Source organism: Brachycentrus maculatus, unplaced genomic scaffold (assembly GCF_059751285.1).
Source record: "Brachycentrus maculatus isolate JH-2025_06_01 unplaced genomic scaffold, ASM5975128v1 h1tg000332l, whole genome shotgun sequence".
In the NCBI taxonomy this organism is placed as follows: domain Eukaryota; kingdom Metazoa; phylum Arthropoda; class Insecta; order Trichoptera; family Brachycentridae; genus Brachycentrus; species Brachycentrus maculatus.
In genome coordinates, this window is record NW_028281081.1 from 891,482 (window position 1) to 915,000 (window position 23,519).

Genomic DNA, 23,519 nt, shown 5'->3' on the forward strand with positions numbered 1-23,519 from the left:
TTTATATTCCTTTATTTTTTTAGTTTTTAATTTTTCTAATTAATTTTTAAATTTATATTTTTTTATTCATCTATATCTACGATTTTTTTGCACCTTATGATGCATGGAGCACTGCACCGTATTAGCAAGGTGTTATATTGATATTTCCTTATGAATGCAAGGTTATCACTCTTGCGCTTCAGGGACCAGCCATGGGTTATATATTAAATTAAAATGAGAGAATAAAATCACTTTAATTTATTTCCGCCCCTCCCCTCTTCTAGGAATTGAACACAAGCACTCAATCATGGATGTTAAATACGCTTACTATTACACTACTGAAAAGGACTAGGAACATGTGGGAGTATTAAAAGGGAACATAACTAGGTGATCAATTTTGATGTTGATGGTGTAAATCCATGGTAATATAAGAAATCAAAAGTAACATTCGATAGGCAAAGTAATGGAATTAAAACTCTCTTACTAATGCATAAAGGTGATTTTTATAACGCAATAAAGAAATAATAAACTGGAAGGTTTTTCTTTCCCATTAGCGCTTTAGTTACAAATATAACGTATATTGTTAATCAATCAAAGGTCACGAAATCCTAAAAAACAGACTAAAAGAAAGTTTTCAGGAAAAGTTTCAGGACTGGCCGTAACTCTTGCGCTAATGTTGTCACGCAGCTGACACTGAAAAGGAAAGCCTTATTAACCTAAATAATAAACTAATAAAGTTTTCCGAAGTTTCTAACAAAAAATATATAAATAGGATCAAAATGAGAATAACTCGTGCGATGTTTTTTTTTATTGGAAAATTAATTGATCTGGAAAATACATTATCAAAATCTTATTCATATGATCATTTACAAGTTAAATACATGATTTTCATTCATTCATTCATTCAAACTCTTATCCGCACCCCAATGGTGCATAGGGCACTGCATCATATAAACGCAGTGTTCTCTTGATCGTTAACACACGAAGAAAAGGTTATCAGCCCTCCACTTCCGGTACCAGTCCAAGGTAATATTGAATTAATATAAGAGTGAATAAATCACTTATTTTTATTTGACCCCCGCTGGGAATCAAAACCGGGACCTCGAGAATGGTAGTCGAGCGTGCTGACCATTACACTACGCAGGCGGACATGATTTTAGTTGTTGTTTTATTTATGTTGATATCTGAACACAAATGATGAAATTATATTATACATAATTGTGATATAAATATTGGATAAGATATATAAAAATTCCATTTCGAGGATTTCATAACTTATTTTTGTACAAAAATTTTAATTTCTTCTTTAACTTCAAGCTTCATCCACATTTAAAGATGCATACGGAACTACCTAAGACGACCACTGCTGACGATTCGTCAGCAGTTCTCTTCAGAACTTCGAGACGCGGATCTGACTTGGGAGGAGGCAAAGGAGCTGGCAGCCGACAGAAAAAAATGCTTGGAGAAAGTTTATGGACTCCATATGCTTCCTATTTAAACACATTCAAAATATTACGCGATCACATCATTTTTATTGATTTTTAATTAAAAAAAAGATAAATATTTGTGTTTTTATTATTTACACAAATATTTCAGTTTCATACTATTACTGTAAGCCTAAGCGGCTCATTATTAGAAAAAGGCATTAAATTGTGATAGAGTGGGTTCAAACCAAGTAACTCTGACATAAGAGTCCGCGACACTAATCACGGGACCACAGCCCGACACGAGATATGTTTCAATATAAAATAACTCCTTGGAGGACAAACCCACATCTGTGATAAAAGTTTTGTACACACTCAATAAATTGAACTTTAAAGTGTAAATAATTGGAACTTTAAAGTATATTAGTTACAAGATAAATTTATACCCTTGGACTTATCAGATCTAAGGCTGTAAATGACAAAAGGTCTCAATACTAGATCTTAATTTCCTATTAACTGATTCTCAGAAATCCAAGAAAGCAATTAACGCACGGTGCAGCATTGTTTGACCGACATTTCAATTAGAGCTTTCCGGGGGTAGGGAGGCTTAGGATACGTATTAATTACATCGGGGGTGGTGTGAGGGTGCTGAATTCCATTAATCGGCTAAAGTTACGTTCAAAAATTTCATCATCGTGTAATTAACGAAAAATCGAAAAGTAATGAAAGCGATATTTTAATCAAATTTCTTTTTTAGAATTAAAAAAAAATCTTTGAACGCTTTAAAGCGGAAAACGAGTAATGACAGATATTTTTTTTGATATCTCAACAAAGATGAAGAATAATACGGAAGTCTGGGCATTTACAGAGCTTACGTATTCTTCTTCATACATGTGGAGATGTCAAAAAAATAGAAAAATAACTCATATTATTTTTTGACATCTCATCAAAGATGAAGAAGAATATGGAAGTCTGGGCATTTACGGGGCTGACGACCGTCATAGGCTGGTTTAAACCAGGTTAGAGAAATAGTACAAAACTAAAAAAAAATATTAATTTATACTTTACTTACCAGTAAAATTTTTCAGCATAAAAAAATAAATAGAACTTCCAAGAATTTGAGTAGTGTGGTTGTCAATAATGGGTAGAATTGGTGAATGTTACAGTGTCTAAAGTGATCACTTAAACCAGCCTATGACGGTCGTCAGCCCCGTAAATGCCCAGACTTCCATATTCTTCTTCATCTTTGATGAGATGTCAAAAAATAAAATGAAAATAACTCCTGTAATTGGAGATAATCCAGATTTTGTGAACAAGTATTTGGACACACTCAAAATGTTGTAAAAATAACTCAACTAAATATTTGGAGATAATCCAGATTAATGAAAAAGTATTTGGACACACTCAAAATGTTGTAAATGACAATTTTTTTATGTAATATAATAAATACTGAGAAATATTTTCATCCCCCTCCATAGTGTAGTGATTTCCAAGTTTGCCTATCATGTTGGAAGTTCTAAATTCAATTCTTGGGGTGTCATAATAAATATAAGTGTTTTTTTTTCATTCATTAATAATATTTGTTTAATATAACCCTGGACAGGTACCTGAATTATAAGACCATTTATTCTCATTGTCTTCATATGATTCACGATCAACTTAACATTGCATCAGATTGACCTATACACCATTAGTTACGGACGAGGGATGGAGGAAATATAATTATATTTTGCATATTAAAAGCATTTTAAACTTTGTGGTAAGGTAATATAACACTCTCCTTATCATTCATCAGTCACTTTGTGTACTTTTTAAAGTGGTATTACACAAAATGAACGATGAATGAGAAATTGAATTATTTCATATGTTCCTCAGTATCATCAACCTTTGTGGCAGCATTTAACTAATTTAATTTTAATTACTAAAAAGATGCCTGTTATTCATGATAAATAAAACAACAAAAAAAATCGAAACAAAGAAAAAATATTAAAATATTCTATTTCATATATCCTGAATTAATTTATTGTTTCGGCATTAACTTTGTGGTAAGACATGTTACAATGATTGAAGAGAACACTTAAAATTTAAATTATTATACCTTGTTCCACATAAAGGCCAAATTATGAATTATTTAGAAAATTTAGAAATCCATAAAAAAATTAATTCTAATAATAATTCTTCACCTTTGTTTTCAAACTCCGCTCCCTCTAACTAACTAACTGACTAACCCCCTCCCCCTAACTTTCCCCTCTCCTTATTTATAGAAAAATTTTATATTTTATATTTAAGTTACTATAGAGACCTGAATGATGGAAGTTTAACTTCCGAAAAATGTAGTCTTTAATAAAACTCAAGTGGTATAAAAAAAGTGTTTTCTTTAATCATTGTATCCGTAATGCAGTGCAAAAAATTAATATTGTATACAAGTCTCTCTCACAAGGCAGAAGAAAAAAAGAGGATAAGAAGTTATTTTCATTTTAGAGTGGCACAGCGTTACTAGGCCCATATGTTTTGTAAGTAGAAATGTCCAGTTAATAAATTAAAAGCTAATATTTTTTGTCATACACGAGGGTTTACGTTAGTCAAAAACCGAATTTGTTCACCTCTGCTTACCCTCCTGGAAGCGATGTTCGTATCACGCTAAGCCTGTGGTTCGATGGGCCGAAATGTGGCAGGATATTAAATTCAGACTCAACAAATTGTGTAAAATTTCCACCCCATTACACCAAACTAACAATACAGGACCCAAAATTACTTTATGGGTCATATTTTATTTACTTAGGCGTTTAATGGCGGTTGATATTGCAATGGAAAATTTTACTTCTAACTAACTAACTCACCATCACGCCACTTTCCCGCAGGGCTAGGCAGAGAGAATCGAACGCCATACCACTCTGTCATTGCAAACATTCTTCGCCTCTTCTACATCCATGCGTCTCCTCATACATACTCGACGACGACTCCTGAACCGGCCGCTTACAAGTATTTGACATATCTGATTGTGCCAAGTTTTCCTCGGTCTTTCTCTGCTTCTTTTTCCAACTACATTTGCATCATAATTTTATTTAACCGTTCTTTCCTCACTCATACGTTCCACATGTCCAAACCATCTCAACACACCTTTCTTAATTTTATTATAAATAAAATAAGTTGATATCTTAACATAGATGAAGGAGAATATGGAAGCGCCTTCCTGTAATAATCATGTGAACGTTTTCACTGCCGTGTTACCAAATGTTACCTTTCTGCAGTTTGACTAGCCCTAAACTGTTCAAAGCATTTAGTTAAATTCGTAATTAAAGAAAAAAAATGTTTATTAACATTTTTTGTGTGTCTAAATCTATGTTAAAAAATCAGGGGCTCTCCACTTAGAAGAAATTTTAACATATTGACATCTCAATATATATGTACAGGGCTTAAGGCCTCTCAAAGGCTAGTTAAAGTGATCACTCTTTACAGTGGAACATTCCGAATTCTACCAATGATTGACAACAACACTGCCCATTTTTTTAATATTGAATTTATCCTTTAGTTGACGCCTTATTTAACATGCAAGTTCTCTACACCATCTACGGCTGAGTTGATTAAGTTTTTGTTATGTGGCAAAGACGCATGTTCTTTGTAATCTTCACTAGAACTCACTAGAACTTCACTAGAGACATCTATTATAATATTAGAATATCCCTTACCGCACCCCAATGGTGCACAGGGCACTGCTTCATATAAACGCAGTGTTATCTCGATCGATTACACATGAAGGAAAGGTGATCAGCCCTCCACTTCAGGTACCAGCCCAGTGTAATATTGAATAAATATTAGAGTGAAAAAATCACTTATATTTATAAAACCCCCCTGGGAATCAAACCCGGGACCTCCAGAGACATCTATTAATGAGATGAAAAGAAATATATTATTTTCATCTCACCAATAGATGTCTCTAGTAAAGTTCTAGTGATTCAAGAATAATGTTTCAAAATTGGTTAACGCGCGAGTCTTAGGCATATTTTCTTCATTAATTTTTTATTGACGATTCGGCACTGAAAAAAAACATTTTGCTACGAAAAATGCCGGTCCCACTCATAACGTCGTTCTCAAAAACAATTTGAAAAGAATACGAGAAGTTCCCAGTTTTCATTCCTTCATTACCTGCCTAAGAATTTAATAGCCGTGCTTATTTGATAAAACTTTTTATCGCCTCGTTCGAAGAGAAATTGTTCCTAGACGTCAAAAATGTTCATCTCAAATATCTAAAGTATTTGCGCACTTATAAGGGCATTAAGCGAAATTCAAAAATTATTTGACTCAAACCAAATAAATCAGTGGTTTGCAACATTTTGAGTGTGTCCGAATAATTATTTACAAATCGGGATTATCTCCAATAGGGATTTATGTTTATATTACTTTTTTACACCTCAATATAGATAAAGAAGAATATGGAAGTTTAGGCATTTAAGGAGTTTACGATCTTTATAGGTTGGTTTAAGTGATCACTTTATGTAACATTTACCAATTCGATACAAAGTGCTTGAATTTAGTAGAATGTCACTAAACATCAATATTTTTTTGTTTTTTTTTTAACGTACCTAACTATTTTTTGTTAATTTAATGTAATGTTTATTACTGTAAATGTAACTATTGTTTATTATATCTTTTTTTTATATGTAAGCTGTACAATTCCCAAATAAAGAATATAAATAAATAAATAAAAAGCTTTTTCCATCTCATCATAGATGTCTCTAGTGGAATTCTAGTGATTCAAGCACAATGCCTCGAAATTGGATCATATACAGATATAGAGCTTCCAATAATTTGAGTAGTGTGGTTGTCAATCATGGGTAAAATTGGTGAATATTACACGTGTGTAAAGTGAATACTTAACCCAGCCTATGACGGTCGTAAGCCCCGTAAACGTCCAAATTTTCATATGCTTCTTCATCTTTGTTGTGATGTCAAAAAATAATATAAATCAGTGTTTCTTTAATAGTTTTTCTTGACTACCACTTAAAAAAAACACAAACTCGCGTACTGCTTATTGCAGGAATGATAAATAAAAAACAAAATGAGTTTATTGTGACATTTATTACCATCAAAACACAGTTTAATGTGACAAATGTGTACGTTTTTTTACACAACTAAAAATATAGTTGCTTTATGGTCAGATTCTGTCTCAAGCCAGTGACGATATTTAGATTTTAAGTGTCGGGTTGTGATCCCGTGGTTAGTGTCTTTTGTGACTTTTGAGTGACTTTTGAGTCATAGTTTCTGATATTTAAAAAAAATTTTTTGACCGTGATGGCACCGCTATTAGATGAAAATAACTGAAAAATTGCTATACTTAACATATAGTGGTACAAGTAACATATCGCTCACTCCTTTCAAGAACGTCATAAATCAAAAAACTTGATTTTTCAGGAGAACGTTCTTCAAGTGTAAAAACATAATACAATGTATTAACAATAAATATCAAGTCACTTATTGAACTTTTTACTCTGCAACAGATCTTTAAAGGTAAAACCTGAAAGTTTTTTCTCCATTTGAAAAATATTTAGTACCTATATTTAAAAAAATAATTAAACAATACGTTTTCTTCAAAATGCAAAAACAACATTTTCTGCCCTGTAGCGGGTAAATATTATGTTAAAAATATGCCTCTTTTGCTGGGATTAAGAACATTTTCTGGGCATTCCGAATATATGCACAACTGAAAATTGATGATTTTTGGTTTATGACGTTCTTGAAAGGAGTGAGCGATATGTTAAATACAAAAAATAATCTTCTAAAATATTTTTGATTAGATTATTTATTCCTTGACATTTTTGATGGCATCACATTTAATTTATATTTATTTGTATTACAAAGCAAAATATTTTTTCTCTCATAATAATGAAACAAATTAAGATTCAATTGACTTTGTAGTAAGATTATTTATTTATTGTAACGGCTAACAATTGGTAGAATTCCATATTGAATTGTTGGGTAATATATCCACAATAAAACACGTTTTTTTATTGAACTCTGCATTTATTTATGTATATATTAATACTCAACAGTGTTTGATAATGAGATAAAGAGTGTTTGATAATGTCCTAAGAAGACGAAACGCGTCACGTATAAATATATACATAAATAAATGCAGAATTCAATCCAATAAACCTTGTTTTATTTTGGATATATTACCCAACAATTAAAGTAAGATTATTATTTATTGTATTGTATTACATGTATATTACATCTAAAGGAAGGAATGAATGACAAAATACCCGAAGAGTTTAAATAATCAGTCATTTAAATTTCCCACACAAAGAGAACAAGGAATTTAACAGCTCATTTAAAACAGGTAAACGAATTACTAAACGATCAATCAAAACTTTAGGAGATAATTTTTCAATACCTTTTGTTTCGTCATCAATTTCAATTCGTGCTGAAAATATTATCAAACAAGGATTTGTTATTTGAAAGTGATTTATCCAAAAACATTGTTTTTTGACTGATTGATTATTGTGAAAAGTTAAATACTCGTATACACACTAAAGGGTAAAAGCTGAGTTGTGACTTTTAAAATTTATTTACACCACGTACATTATAATAATAATAAAACCCTTACCGCACCCCAATGGTGCATAGGGCACTGCTTCATATAAACGCAGTGTTATCTCAATCGATTACACATGAAGGAAAGGTGATCAGCCCTCCACTTGAGGAAAAAATCACATATATTTATAAAACCCCCTGGGACTCGAGCCCGGGACCTCCAGAACTGTAGGCGAGCATGCTGACCATTACACTACGGAGGCGGATACCATACATACAAAAGAGTAAATAAACTAAGAGTTTTAATGAATAAAGCACAAACAAATCTTATTAAAATTAACAGAGATTACATTTATATTTCACAATTTATTAAAATTATTTATATATCACAATTTCATTTCGATTCTCAGAAAATACAACTGAACATGGATTAGTTATTAGAAAGTATTTTGTAACTTTACAAACCAGTTCATATACTAATGGAATTAAGCCATATTATGACAGTTTATATTTTTAATTAATGTTTTACTTAGTAAATACTACTATACCAGTATAATAGTGCTATTTACTAAGTAAAACATTAATTAAAAATTGATAGATTTTACCACAAAGTGACTGCCGAATCAATTCATGAAACAGTTTATATTATTTATTTAATAAAATAAAGATTCAATTTAGTAAAAATACATACAATTCAAACAAATAAAGCATAAATGTTTCTCATTACAATTAAAAGACTAAGCTTTTTATTATATTTCTACAACTGTTGAATTTCATTGATTTAAAAAAATATAGTTGCTCCTTAAATACTTTAATATGTCTCGAAGGATGAATATAAAAATATAAGTATCTTTTTATTCTTCTAATCGTTATTTGCAACTAATAATACATAGACCACTGCATTGTGTTGACGCAGTGTTATCTTGATCTTAAATTACGTAAATGCAAAGTGGTCAATCTAGCCGTATAGGCATTAGTGCAGAATTTAAGAAGTAAAATAATTTGCATGTATTTATTTTAAAGAGTCTGGACCCTTAGCATGGTAGCCGAATGCGATCACTACTGTACTACGGAAACGGACAATAGAACATATGATTATATTTAAAAAAAATCAACCTCAATAAAAACAGGAATTTTTGCTTAAATATAAAGAAAAATAAATCATGTTTAAAAATTAAATAAAAGAAAAAAATGTTGAAAAAAAATTATGTTTGATAATTACCTTTTTGTAGAGTCTTCTCTTTAATTAAATAAAAAATTAATTGTCTGTTTATTATTGTAATTAATTAAAAACACATCACATACTAAAAATTCACTTCGTTAATTTGATAATTTTTTCATTAAGAAAATGAAATTCTTTAATTAAAAAGGATTAATAAATAAACCTAGAGGTAAACTAAAGGCTTAACTATTAAATAAAAAGTGTATTTGTAGTGTTAAAATATTAAAATGTTCACGAAATAAATCTGATAAAATTTAAAACTTTCGTTGAAGACATCAACGCGTGTTTATTGGCATCCTTCTAAACGTCAGAAAGCTTCAAAAAGTCATTTAGTACGTCAAAAGGCGAAGAGATTCTCCCCCTCCTTCAAAGCACACCCGACCCAAACAAAAGCCGGATGAATACTGACGCAACTACACTGCGCATCCGCAATCCACCACATAAAACGATAACTTCACTACGAGAATTGTACAAGCAAATTAAACAACCCGAGTAAAAAGTATACCCTTCGCATTTAAGAGCGCCCTTGCCTGAAAGACTTTTTAGTTAGGATTTTTCATAAAGTGCCATGAAACTTTGTGGTGTTGTAGTTGAAATTTCAAACAAGGATCCATACGCTCACAGGTGGTACTCCGATACAAATTTGAAAGCTCCATAAAGACGTTATTTTACTCTTTTCAAAAATAAACTGAAATCGTTCTTCAGCTGAATAGTAAATTTCTCACAGAACTTATGCAGGCGCTGGCGTCTGTTTACGATTCGATTTAAATTTAGAAACGATTGTTATTTTGTTTAAAATCACGTGGTTCATTAATTTATGGCAGTACACAACTTTGAAATTCAACATACATTTGTTGTTTCAATAGAGACTGGGTGTCTTTTTATACAAAACAGACTTATCACCATTAATTCATAGGAGCGGACTTGATTGAAATTGAATATTTAAACAGGTGCTTTAGCGTAGTTGGGGAAACGCTCGACTCCAAAACTTGCGTCGCGGATTCGATTTCTGCCAATTGCTAAATTAATTCAAGAAATAACTTTTTTAATTGGCCTGGGTGTTTGAGATTTATTTTTCACATATACCTTACCTTACTCTCCTTCCTGCAGACAAGCTTCTTAAAGGGGCTTTGTGGGTTATTCATTAAAAAAATCAAATAAATTAGAAATCTCAATAGAGAGTAAGAGTTTTTATATACAAAACACACTGATCACCATCATTTAATACAAAAACATACATAGACCAGCAAGACCGAAAACACTGATATACATCGAACAAAATTCTAGCACATACCTCTTTTGGTCAAAAGCAACTTTAAATATTATTTTATAAAGTTGTACCACCTGCTTTCATTACCAATTATGTCATTAAGTAACGTAAAAAAATAAATATTCATGAATTAATAATAGAAGTGAGTAGATCTGAAATAGATCACATCATTCGGCTATGTCTTACTGGATTAAATATTATCAACAATTAACTATTCATATATTTTTTTAAATATAAATAAGTACTGTAAAATGCGTTCTAAGCCCGCAGTGTAAATTCTGTGTGAGAACATCAGTAAACTTTGTTTTATACTTGTACTTAAAGTATGATGAAAAATTCAATAAATACTAATATATGTAAATAAAATTGTACCACACTTTACACTGTGGTTACACGTGTGTAAAATGATCACTTAACCATTTTTTGACAGTTCATAAGCCCTATAAATATATATCCCTGAAAAATATAAAACTTCCATATACTTCATCATATATGTAATTATGTCAATATATGTAACACTATTATAATGAGGATGATTTTGAAAGGGGATACAGTATACATTTGCAATTATTCTCTAGGCCACTGAACCCTGAATCAAATAGGGTCTGGGTTGTTGGATGCATCAACCAGATCAATTTGAATTCCGCTGAGCCACATATGTTCATCTTCGTGGCCAAACAGCATAAAACTATTTTAATTCAAATAATTTGAGGTACCTACCCGTTCGGGTTTCAATACGTCGCAAGATTTGGTGGTCAGATACCGATGAATTTGAAATATTCCATTCTCATTCCAATCGCTACCCTTGGAAATCTTATCTCTACCCTTTCGTACCTTTTCTCCGAATTTCAGGAATCTGGTAACATCCCCAATTCCATTTTCAACCTGCAGGCCCTTAAATACTTTCATATATTGACCTTTCTAGACGATGAGACCGATATCGTGACAACTGCTTTGAATATACATATATTTATAAATTAATATATATTTATGTATATATATATATATATATATATATATATATATATATATATATATATATATATATATAAATAGTCATTTATATGGAAGAAAAAACTATAAGACTTAATTGATTCTACTAATTGAATTTTATTAACACTGACCTAGTTTCGTTAAAAGCCAATGAACTGATAATGTCGGTAACATCTGAACTCAGTCACTGGTCTTTTAAAAAAGTGGAAAAAATATCTATTTTCTTTCTTTTATAAACGCAGTCCTGCTTAGAAATAATGATTTACATTAACGACTTGAACTTTTTGATTTCTTAAATTGATCTTAAATATAGTAAAAAAAATTGTCCACCCTTAATTACATTTATGATTATAATTATAAAATTTTTTCACATGGCATCCCTGTTTAAACTTCAACTGGACACTAAATTCAATCCATGAAAATAGTAGATCATAAATGATTTATTGTCTACTCTAAGGAACAGAAGCAGAAAGTACTAGAAAGACATGCAATCCTTGCTTATTTAAATTTAAAAAGATTCGCATACGCCAATAAAAAAAAATGAAATTGCAATATTTGTCATACAATTCTGCCTAAAACACGTGGTATAATTATTAAAACATGTGCATATTTCTCTTCAGAATTTCATGAAAATTTTTCTAAAATTGTATATCTTCAACGGTTATGAATAAAGATACCAAGCTCTGATAGCCCCCATCCGTCATTCATTCATCAGTGTATGAAAATGAAGCTTGCCCCATGAAAATCAATTTTCAGTTTTCAGGAAAATTTGCCAGTCATCTCGGGAGCGGAAAATATTTTGCGCCGAAAGCACTTTGGTGTGATGATGACATTTCCAAAAAACAATCATTTTCTTGCCGGTCTATAAATTTCGGATTTTCGCCTCCATTACAGATTACAGAGTGATGAAAGTTTTATTTAAGATATACAATATGAGAAAAATAAACAAAAAAATTGTTGTGTATTTTTATCTATCAATATAAAGGAAGATGAAAGAAAAAAAGTTAAATTGGTACGCATTATTTTGCGATTAATTTGCGTTTTTTTTGTTTTTATATGGAAATAAAAATATTTGCACGTATATTATATAAAATATTAGAATTAACAATGTTTAGTATCTTTATGTATGGAAGCGAAGCACGGAGTTAGCAAAAGAAGGATGAAAGCAGACTGAATGCAGTCAAAATGCGATCCCTCAGATGAATGTGTGGCAAAACGATGTTTGATAGATGTTCGAATGGTGAAATAAGGATAGAATGTAAGGCTGAGATAAGCATTATCGATAAAATTAAGAAAGGTGTGTTGAGATGGTTTGGACATGTGGAGCGTATGAGTGAAGAAAGAACGGTTAAACAAATTTATGAGGCGAATGTAGTTGGAAAAAGAAGCAGAGGACGACCGAGGAAAACTTGGCACAATCAGGTATGTCGAATACTTGAAAGCGGCCGGGTCAGAAGTCGTAATAATCGTCGGGTATGTATGAGGAGATGCATGAATGTAGAAGAGGCAAAGAATGTTTGCAAAGACAGAGTGGTGTGGCGTTCGATTCTCTCTGACTACCCCTGCGGGGAAGTGGCCTGATGGTTTGTTAGTTAGTATCTTTTTCGAGATCTTAACATTTGTATATGGAGAATGTGTTTTTTGTTTTACACTGAAATAGAAAAATTAACAACAATATCGTATAAAGTATTTATTGTAACTCCAGACATTTGGTAAAATTCCATATTGAATTGTTGGGTTTTATGTCGAAAAATTAAACAGGGTTATTGGATTGAATTTTACTATTATTTACAAATATGATATGTGACGCGTTTCGTCTTATTGAGACATTATCATTACTCGTATAAAATGTTTATAACTAAAAATATTTTAATATGTCTACATCATTTTTGACATCACAACAAAAATGAAGAAGAATAAAGAAGTTTAGTATTAAGAGAGCTTATAACCTAAAAGCTTTTTCAATCTAACCTTGATGAGTTTTGTGAACTGTGTCATAAGATTGATAATATATGAGTTCCTAAAAATTGGGAAGAGTGATTGTCAATCATGGGTATAATGGTGAATGATGCATGTATGTAAAGTGATCACTTAAACTGCATATGATAGGTCATAAGCCTTGTAAAAATCCAGACTTCAATATTATTCTTTTTCTTTGTTGAGATGTCAAAAAAATTAAATGATTTATTTTAAAGGAACTGTGGCGTAATTGGGTAGACGCTCGACTGCAAAACTGGCGTCGTGGGTTCGATTCCCGCAAATTGCAAATTGAATTAAATAAAGATTTATTTTCAATTGGTCAGGGTGTTTGTGAAATATTTTTCACATTTACCTTCCCTATCCTTACTATCCTCCTACCTGCAGACAAGCATCTGGAAATATATACTTTATTATTCCTTTTAAAAAAACTTAAAGTAGGCTACAGATGTAATGATATGTTATCTTGCTTTTTGTGTATATTCAACGTACGTTTATTAAGCTTTCAACCTGAACTGAAAGCTTTTCAGAAACATTTTCAAAACACTTAATTTATACCTTTTTTAACTACGTTCAGTGGTTGCAAAACGCTGATAAACGCTCCGGAGTCTAAGGCTCTATAGATGATAGATGGTGAGGTTATAAAGCGGAGAAGCCTCACCATTACGTACTTTACTATCAGCCGGTAAAGTGGTCAGTTAAAATGTTTAAAGGCTTCTCTACATCTCCTTGAGAATTTATCGTCCTGCGACATTTCGAGAATAATATTAATGAGAAAGCGCCATAAAGGAGAAAATCACTCTAGCTTGAATTGCGCAGAAAGACATGAAGATTTTTTAAACTTATTATTAAAGATGTTTTTATGTTCATAATTTATCTATGCTAATAAATTTTTAAAAATTAAAATTAAGTCCACTAAACTGCATCAAAAATTGATGCAGTTTAGTGGTTATAGTTTGTTAGCATAGTTTGACATTATACATACTGACTACTTCTTCCATGTTTTTTTTCTAATAAGGCATGATTTTGATTTTACATTACATCCAACTTTCGAGTTAGCATAGTTTGTTACTCGTTTAAAATTTACTTTATTGAAATTCTATAATTGTCAAAGCGTCACCAAAAATGTCATTTGCCTTAGCAAAAACACATTCATATTAATTATTGATACAGTATTAACTTTGTGTAATTAAATGTAATTTTGAAAATTAAACACTTTGAGTTATATTTCATTATTCATGACTAGTTTCAAGAATTACAGATGTACATTTGACTACATAACAGATTTTGTTATCACCTGTTGATGAAAAAATCTGTAATTTTCAAAACTAGTCGTGTGTAATGAAATAAAACTTAATAAATGATATTAATCAAGTGTTTTAATAAATAAAACAAAAAAAAATACAGTAAATATGAGTTTGCAACAGAAATCTATTAATTTCAGTAAAGGATTCTCGAGGATCTTCTATGAGCCGTAAATAAGCATAATGTGAAACTCATGCATTGCTGTTGTATCGATTCGTGTACTCGTAAATACAATAAATTAATACTTGTAAAATACCTGTTTTTTGAGTTTATTAATGCTTACACAACAATACCTGTTTTTTGAGTTTATTAATGCTTACACAACAAGATTCGAGAACTTCAGATGGTCTCATCAGCATGTGAAAATACAAATAAATAATCCGTTCATATTTTCACCTATTTTTACTTTTTTAATTTTTTTAAAATCTATTTTAATTTAATTATTTCATTGTTAACATAAATTGTATACAATCATAAATTTAACATTAAAAAAATAATTTTACAGAGACCTATAAAGCCACCTTGTGTGTTTTGTCGGTGGAGTTCTTTTTGAATACATTTTTTTTGTTTTTAACCATTTTAACCTAATATACACCTGAAAAAGAGAGAAAAATTAACAATATAAACATTTTACAATTTTCATAAAATAAACTCTTGATCATTTAACCATTCCTTTATTTTGCCTTTGATCCATATTTTATTTTGACCTCTAACATCCGTCGGCAACAAATAAAAAATGTTCGGAACGATATATTGCAGTGATCGACTCCCATATTTATTGTTAATTCTTGAGACTATCAAACCTTCGTTGTGTGTAAATCGTGTGTCATGGTTGTGTACTGTTGATAAAAATATCTTTAGTTATCAACCTATGAGTATCATATTTGATGTTTTATGACATGGAAGGGAAAGGATTCTCTTCTAAGAAGAGCAAAGCGATTTTTGGTTTAGCATAAGAATATATTAAAATAAAAAGTCACAAACGTCTTCATGTTAGTTCTGTTTACAGTAAGGTGAAAAATTGTGTGATAAAGCTACCTTTAATTTACAGGAAACAATTACCAATGTACTCTTAGAATTCATGATTTATGATCATATTGCGTAAAAAATATGTAAAAGTCAAAATGAAATACATACGTGTTTTCACATACGTAATCCTTCTTGTATAGAAATTAAAGTAGCTAAGCATATAATACCTACTTACAAGTAAATGGTACCCAAACCTATCATGTTTTACAAGTTAGCTATGCGTGCTTCCGTTTGATATAATTTGGCGTTTCTCGAATTATTTTGAACGCTAGTTAGAACTTTTTAAGAAGAGCGCTGAAATGGTATCGCCGTTTCAAGGGAATACTGAAAACAGCCCTTATACACGCAATAGTTACCTCGGTTGCGATTATTCATCAAACTTATATGTACTTGGACAGTTTTATGGCTGGATTCGTGCATTTCATCAAATTGTATTATATTTCAATTAAAATATTGTAAATAATAAAGAGAAACACAGAACTTCCAAGAATTTGAGTAGTGTGGTTGTCAACAATGGGTAGAATTGGTGAATGTTACACGTGTGTAAAGTGATCACTTAAACCAGCCTATGACGGTCGTCAGCGCCGTAAATATTCAGACTTTCATATTCTTCTTCATCTTTGATGAAATGTAAAAAAATAATAAAGAGAAAATTATATTTTCTGGCGTTTCTCATGTATGTGATTAAAATCCAGGATTCGGACCACATATACAAATGAAAGAATTTCTACTCAATAAAAAGCTTCGTAAAAAAATACCCAAAAAACCAAATATTAAAGAACCAACATGTCAAGTGTCCAAATACTTTTTCACAAATCTGGAGTATCTCAAGTTATAGGAGTTATTTCAAATATTATTTTTTGACATCTCATCAAATATGGAGAAGAATATGAATGCCTGGGCATTTACGTGGCTGACGACCGTCGTAGGCTGGTTGAAGTGATCACTTTACACACGTGTAACATTCACTAATTCTACTCATTATTGACAACCACAGTACTCAAATCCTTGGAAGCTTTATATCTTTGGTATAGATGAACCAATTTCGAAACATTGTTCTTGAATCACTAGAAAAGAGACATCTATTGGTGAGATGAAAAGGTTAGAAGAATGTATAAGGTGGTGCATGAATGTGGAAGAGGCGAACGTTGTTTGCAAAGACAAACTCTGCCTACCCGTGCGAGAAAGTGGCGTGGTGGTTAGTTAGTAGGTAATAAATGTTTTGCTTTCGTTGCTGAAACATTTCTGAAATGAAATGAAAGCAAGCTTTTTTATGAATTTAAAGCTTCAGGTTTTCAGTAGAAGAAATTCAATAAATGTAGTTGTCAGTCGCCGAACGGGATATAATTCAATATCAAATCGATAAGTCTGAAAAAGTAGCGAATTGTATAAGGGTGAGTAAATTGAAATCGAATTCGCAAAATGTAAATCCAATCATAAAATATAATGGGGAATGTAAAATATAAATTACCCCATGACATACTCCTACACATCATATACATATATATGTATATATATATATATATATATATATATATATATATATATATATATATATATACATATATATATATATATATATATATATATATATATAAATATATATATTTATATATATATTTATATATATATATATATATGTATATATATATATATATATATATATATATATATATATATATATATATATATATATATATATATATATATATATATATATATATATATATATATATATATATATATATATATATATATATATATATATATATATTTATATGTATAAATATATATATATATATTTATATATATATATATATATATATATATATATATATATATATATATATATATATATATATATATATATATATATATTTATATATAAATATATATATATATATTTACATATATATATATATATATATATATATATATATATATATATATATATATATATATATATATATATATATATATATATATATATATATATATATATATATATATATATATATATATATATATATATATATATATATATACACACATATGTGTATTAATTATTGTTTCGGCAATCCCTTTGTGTTAAGACATGTTGCATTATAAATATAACACTGGTTATTACTGCTTGTGTATTATATTTTGCAACGAATAGTTTGTAATGTAGATGTTCAACAATCCACGGTAATACTTCAATACGTTAAATATAATACTCAAGTAGAAAAAAAATGGTTAATTTTTATTTGAATATACATACAAACATATGGTTAAGGATAAATAAACAAATAAATAAATAATGAAAATATAATTTGAAAAAAAACTGGTATAAATTAAACTTTTTAAAATTACATTTTCTTTATTCTAGTTTCGCTGAAACGATGTTTCAGTTTCAAGTTACAAGTTCTATCGTAACTATTTAAAAACCTTTAAGATTTAAAAAGCTCGGCAGCATTTTTATCGGTTGCAACGGTGTTTTCATTTATCGAATTTATTCTCTCGGCTCATGAAAGGGTTTGCTTTTTATTGTATAAAGGCAGGAAAAAGCTCGGAAACTCCATTAGCAAGGTGTGAACGAAAAATGTATTGGCAAAGCTTTAGGTGGAAATCATGAAACATAATAAGACTTCTATAAATACGATTTCACGAATAAGCACTAAGTTTTCCCATTAAACTTGAAAGTGTTAGGAAGTTTTTATTAACGAAAATCTTTTCAGAAATATAATATGGTAGTGTTTTGTAAAATAATGACGTAAGACATTACGTTTTATATTGAGGAATAATTGAAAATATTGCTTTTTTTAGGTGGTTTGGGTATTTCGAATGACCACAAAATTATGTTTCACAAATATGATTGAGAAAAATGAAAGAGAATGGCCAAAAATGATTTTGTTATTTAAAACATTCAATCTGGTCATGTCGAAAATGAATCATGTATTTTAAATATAAGTAGGTATACAGTAAAGTAAATATACATATATTTCAAAGTTATAAAAGATTCTTCATACATGTCTCAACTAATGGCGCCACGATTAACCAAACTTTCAAATCACTACTTACATGAAAGGCATTCAGGACCATTGCATATGCAGAAGTTCCAAAAGCTAATGCAATATGGATGTTCAATAATGAACGTAATATTGAACGTTACATAGGTCCATAGCGTTTACTTAAGCCAACCAAATTCTGGCTTGTTCATAAGCCCTGAGATGCTTAGACATTCATCTTCTTTTACATTAAAAAAAAACTGAAAAATTCGAAAGATCTTCTTGTTTTTCTTCATCTTCTTGCTCAATGCTGAGCGTCGTGGTCTTCTGGAATGTCAGGCACTTGGTGCACAAGTCCTCTCCATTCTTCCCGGTCCTGGGCCAACTTGATGGCAGCGTTTAGCGAGGATCCGGTTAATTCCTTTATTTGGTCTGTCCATCTTGTTGGAGACCGTCCTCTTGCCCGCTTGCCTTCAACTGTACCTGTTACTACCAGTTTTTCAAGACTCTTCTCGTTCTTTCTGGCGATATGCCCAAAGTAGATTCGAAAGATGTTTCATCTTAATTAAGACACCTATAATATTGATATATCATCTGTAGGGTTATTATAAAACAAGTGATTATCAAATGACTGACCAAATTAGGGCTGCCACAAGTTTATCTGTAGTTGGAGCGATGCGGATGGCGATGACACTGTATTAAAAGATGTGGAGGACATCTTCATAAAATGTATTAAGTATTGTTTCAGCATTCACTTTGTGGTAAGACATGATGAAGTTGTAAAAAACCACTAATTCAGAATTAATTAAATTATTACGACTAGTTTGAAAGTTGTGCTTCCGTCCTCAGATCTAAATATACACATTCATATTTAGACCTGAAGATGGAAGCATAGCTTTTAAAACTAGTCTTCATAATAAAACAAACTCAATTGGTAAAAAACAAGTAATTTTCTTTTACAAATGTTTTGAAGACAAAAAGAGAGAATTGTCATGACCCTAAGTGATAAGAACAATGACGAAAAACGGATGGTGAAAAATAATATGACATTTACCGTTATGAACAAGTAAGCTGTAGGATCTGCAGATTGACAAACTTTCCTTTACTTGTTTCTTTAAAAATCCTTTATTTACTTACCTAATTCCCTGTCATAAATTAAATTTGTTTATATTTATTGAGGACACGTCACGTTTCCTTCAGATAAACTTTTATCAAGGATGTCGAAGAAAATCTAGGGCAAACGTATATTTGAATATCGTGAATTAATATTTTCCATTGTCTCGCGTTTATTGCACCCATTTCTGAGCGTAAACAGTCGTAAAATTGAACGAATCACTTAAAACTATGACAGTAAAAATAAAACCTGTCAAAATGGAACGTAAAAAAGTTTAACGGCCAATTTCTGACTATTTTTCTTTCTTTTATGACAAATTCAATAGACTTCGTTTGCGAAACCCGGGAAAACTGTATCTTTTGACAGAATTGATATTGTCATAACAGTAATACGGAAGCTACAGTTTTTTACATTATTTTTTAAAAGAATTTTGTCGTTTGAGGTTAACATATAGGAATATGGATAATTTTTCAAAAATAAATCTATATACTTCTGAACCTTATATAGACCTAATGGTGCATAGGGCACTGTTCCAAATTTACGGAATTATAATTGGCACATTTAATTGAAAATTAAATTAAATTTTGATTTGGTGTGTATGTTCAAAAATAGAACCATATACTACTGAACCTTATTAATACCCAATGTTGCATAGGGCACTGCACAAAATTAATGGAATTTCAATTGGAAAATTAAATTAAATTTTCATGCTTGAGTTAACAAACAGGAATATGGTGCATATGTTCAAAAATAAAAAAACATATACTACTGAAACGTAATGGTGCATAGGGCACTGCGTCATATAGATGCAATGTGAATTGGATTTTTTTTTATTAATCAAAAGTCTTACATACATGTAAATCGAAGAAAAAAAACACATAAAATAATAAATACAAAAAAAAACTATAATGTCACTCATAAGCATGAACGCTTAACAATGAACGTAAGTCTCTCTCCAAGCACAAGAGATTAGTCATTTTATTGGAGGGAACGGCATTACAACTTTTAAGATTGTTAGAAGAATGTCTAGCTAATAATTTTAATAAGAGTTATTTTAAATAAATAAATAAAAAGTTAACATGAAGTCCTACGCTTCAATTACCAGTCTAGGGCAAATGCGTAATAAAAATGCTATTTCGCTAATCTGAACGTTTATTTTGAAGTAAGTATTTCTAATTATTTTGAGAAATTTAACCTAATGTAAATGCTCTTTATTGAGCTTTTGAATACAAACAACAACAACAATAACCATATCCGCTCCCTAGGTGGAGCATATGGAGTCCACAAACTGTCTCCAGGCTTTTCTGTCGGCTGCCAGCTCCCTTGCATCCTCCCAAGTCAGATCCGCGTCCCGAAGTTCTGACGAGAACTGCCGACGAATTGTCAGCAGTGGTCGTCCTGGGCGGCGCGAACCTGATGCCTTGTAAAAGAGGCAAGCTTGATGGCGGCTCTCGGGAGGCATGCGGAGTACATGGCCAAGCCAACTGAATCGCCTTTTCTTGACGACAGTTGTGACCAAGATTTGCTGCGTCCTGCGCCTTATCTCTTCAATCCTCACAAAGTCAAACCACCGCACGCCTAAGATTCAAATAAAAAATTTAAGCTTTTGAAAACAAATTTTTAAATTTAACATTTTTATTTAAAATTCGTTAATTGATTCGGCAGTCACTTTGTGATCAAATATAATTATTTTAAATTTAAGTTTTACTTATAAATAAGGTAATTTAATTTGTTGCCGACGGATGTTAGAGGTCAAAATAAAATATGGAACAAAGGCAAAATAAAGAAATGGGTAAATGATAAATAGTTAATTTTATGAAAATTGTACAATGTTTATATTCTAAATTTTCTCTCTTTTTTGTGTGTATGTAAGGTTGAAATGGTAACAAATAAAAATTTATTATTAGATTAAAACCAATATTTTTAGCTTTTCCACTTTTTTATTTGACCAGCGACCGGGTTTCGTCGTTACCGACATCATCAGACTGGTGATGTCGGTAACGACGAAACCCGGTCGCTGGTCAAATAAAAAAGTGGAAAAGCTAAAAATATTGGTTTTAATCTAATAATAAATTAAAAATGCAATTCCATCACGAAGTGTCAGTGGATAATATAAATCTACAAATAAAAATATTTAAAAAAAGAACTCCACCGACAAGACACACAAGGTGACTTGATGGGTCTCTGCAATTTAAAAAAATGTTAAGATTGTGATTGAAATAAAAGTATACAATTCATGTTAATAAAAAAAAATAAAATGAAATGCAAAATGCATCAAAGCACGTGTCACAATAAATTTTAAGAAATGGTGGTATTTACTGAATAAATTTTTAATTAAAAATGCAAATAGATACTACAAAAAGTGATTTGCGTTGCAATTAATAAAAATGCATAAATTTCCTAAGAAAACATTCAGCTATTCCGTTTTAGTTTTAAACTTAGTTTTAAGGGAGTGATACTGCATTATTACTCGCGGGCATAAATCATACGGTAGATATGGTATATTGAGGGTAGTAAAGATGCCTTTCTACCACATAAAGACTTGCCCCAATTTTCCCAAAGGTATAATTCGTACCCCGGACCATAAAGCTCCCATCATTTTATGCAAGGTGAAATTAAATATCGATCTAGCCACGATACGAAACATTAAACGAATTTTTATGGAGATTGAATTTCAAAGCACATTCCACTCCTAGTAATCAATTTTTAATTTTCATATTTTTCAAATCTCCAAAACCGTTTTATTCATTCCACAAAGACTATATATATATATATATATATATGTATATATATATATATATATATATATATATATATATATATATATATATATATATATATATATATATATATATATATATATATATATATTTATATGTAAGACATTAATTACCAATGTTTCTTTCGATTTTAAATATTGCTAATTATTTTATTAAAAACAAACAGAATAAATCATGGATATCTGCTGTAATAGAATGCCTTAAAAGTAATCTTAACTCAATAAAAGATGGTGCCAAGATCATATGAAAGAAGGTGTCAATTTGAGGATAAATACAACTTCCGAAATTTGACGAGTGTCATTGTCAAACATTGGGTAGAATGATGAATATTGCTCATGTAAAAAGTAATTACCCTAATAGCCTTTGACAAATCAAAAGCTCTTTAAATACCCACAATTCTATGTTCTTCTGTATGTATGTTGTGAAATCAAAAGGGATAATAATGATCACAATTTTAATTTTTTTAGTAAAATGATGGTACAAATGTAGTCAATGCCACAAAATAAACAAAGTGATCACTTATTTCAGTCAATGACACATTGTAAGCCCTATAGTTTTAAAGGAAATTCCTTGTTTTGCACTTTATAATTTACCCTCGTTTGTAAAACCCATTTCATAACATACTTCATTAAAGCCCAGATGAAAATTAATACATATATACTATGTGGCAGTAAGTCAGTTAGTTTGGATGAATATAAGAGAACGATTTGAAAATCTTTGATATTGTTTGCATTGTTTCATAAGCATTTTAATATTTTCTTCATCCTTAAATAGAAATATGACGTGTGAAATTAGGAAATTATTTTCTAAGATTATATTATTTTTTTTATGAATCGTAATATTAAAAAAATGAGACATTAGGTGTTTTAAAACCAAGAACAAAATGACATTCTTTTTAATTCGCACGG

General features: G+C 30.2%; 1 protein-coding gene across 1 annotated transcript in view; it reads right to left on the minus strand.

Moving 5' to 3' along the window:
• The window catches only part of LOC148304119 (uncharacterized), a 56,923-nt gene extending 47,393 nt beyond the window's left edge, over nt 1-9,530 (minus strand). The window contains exon 1 of the mRNA XM_088268822.1: nt 9,157-9,530. The gene's annotated coding sequence lies outside the window, so the exon portion shown is untranslated. The remainder of the gene's footprint in view (nt 1-9,156) is intronic.
• Between the last annotated feature and the right edge of the window lie 13,989 nt (nt 9,531-23,519).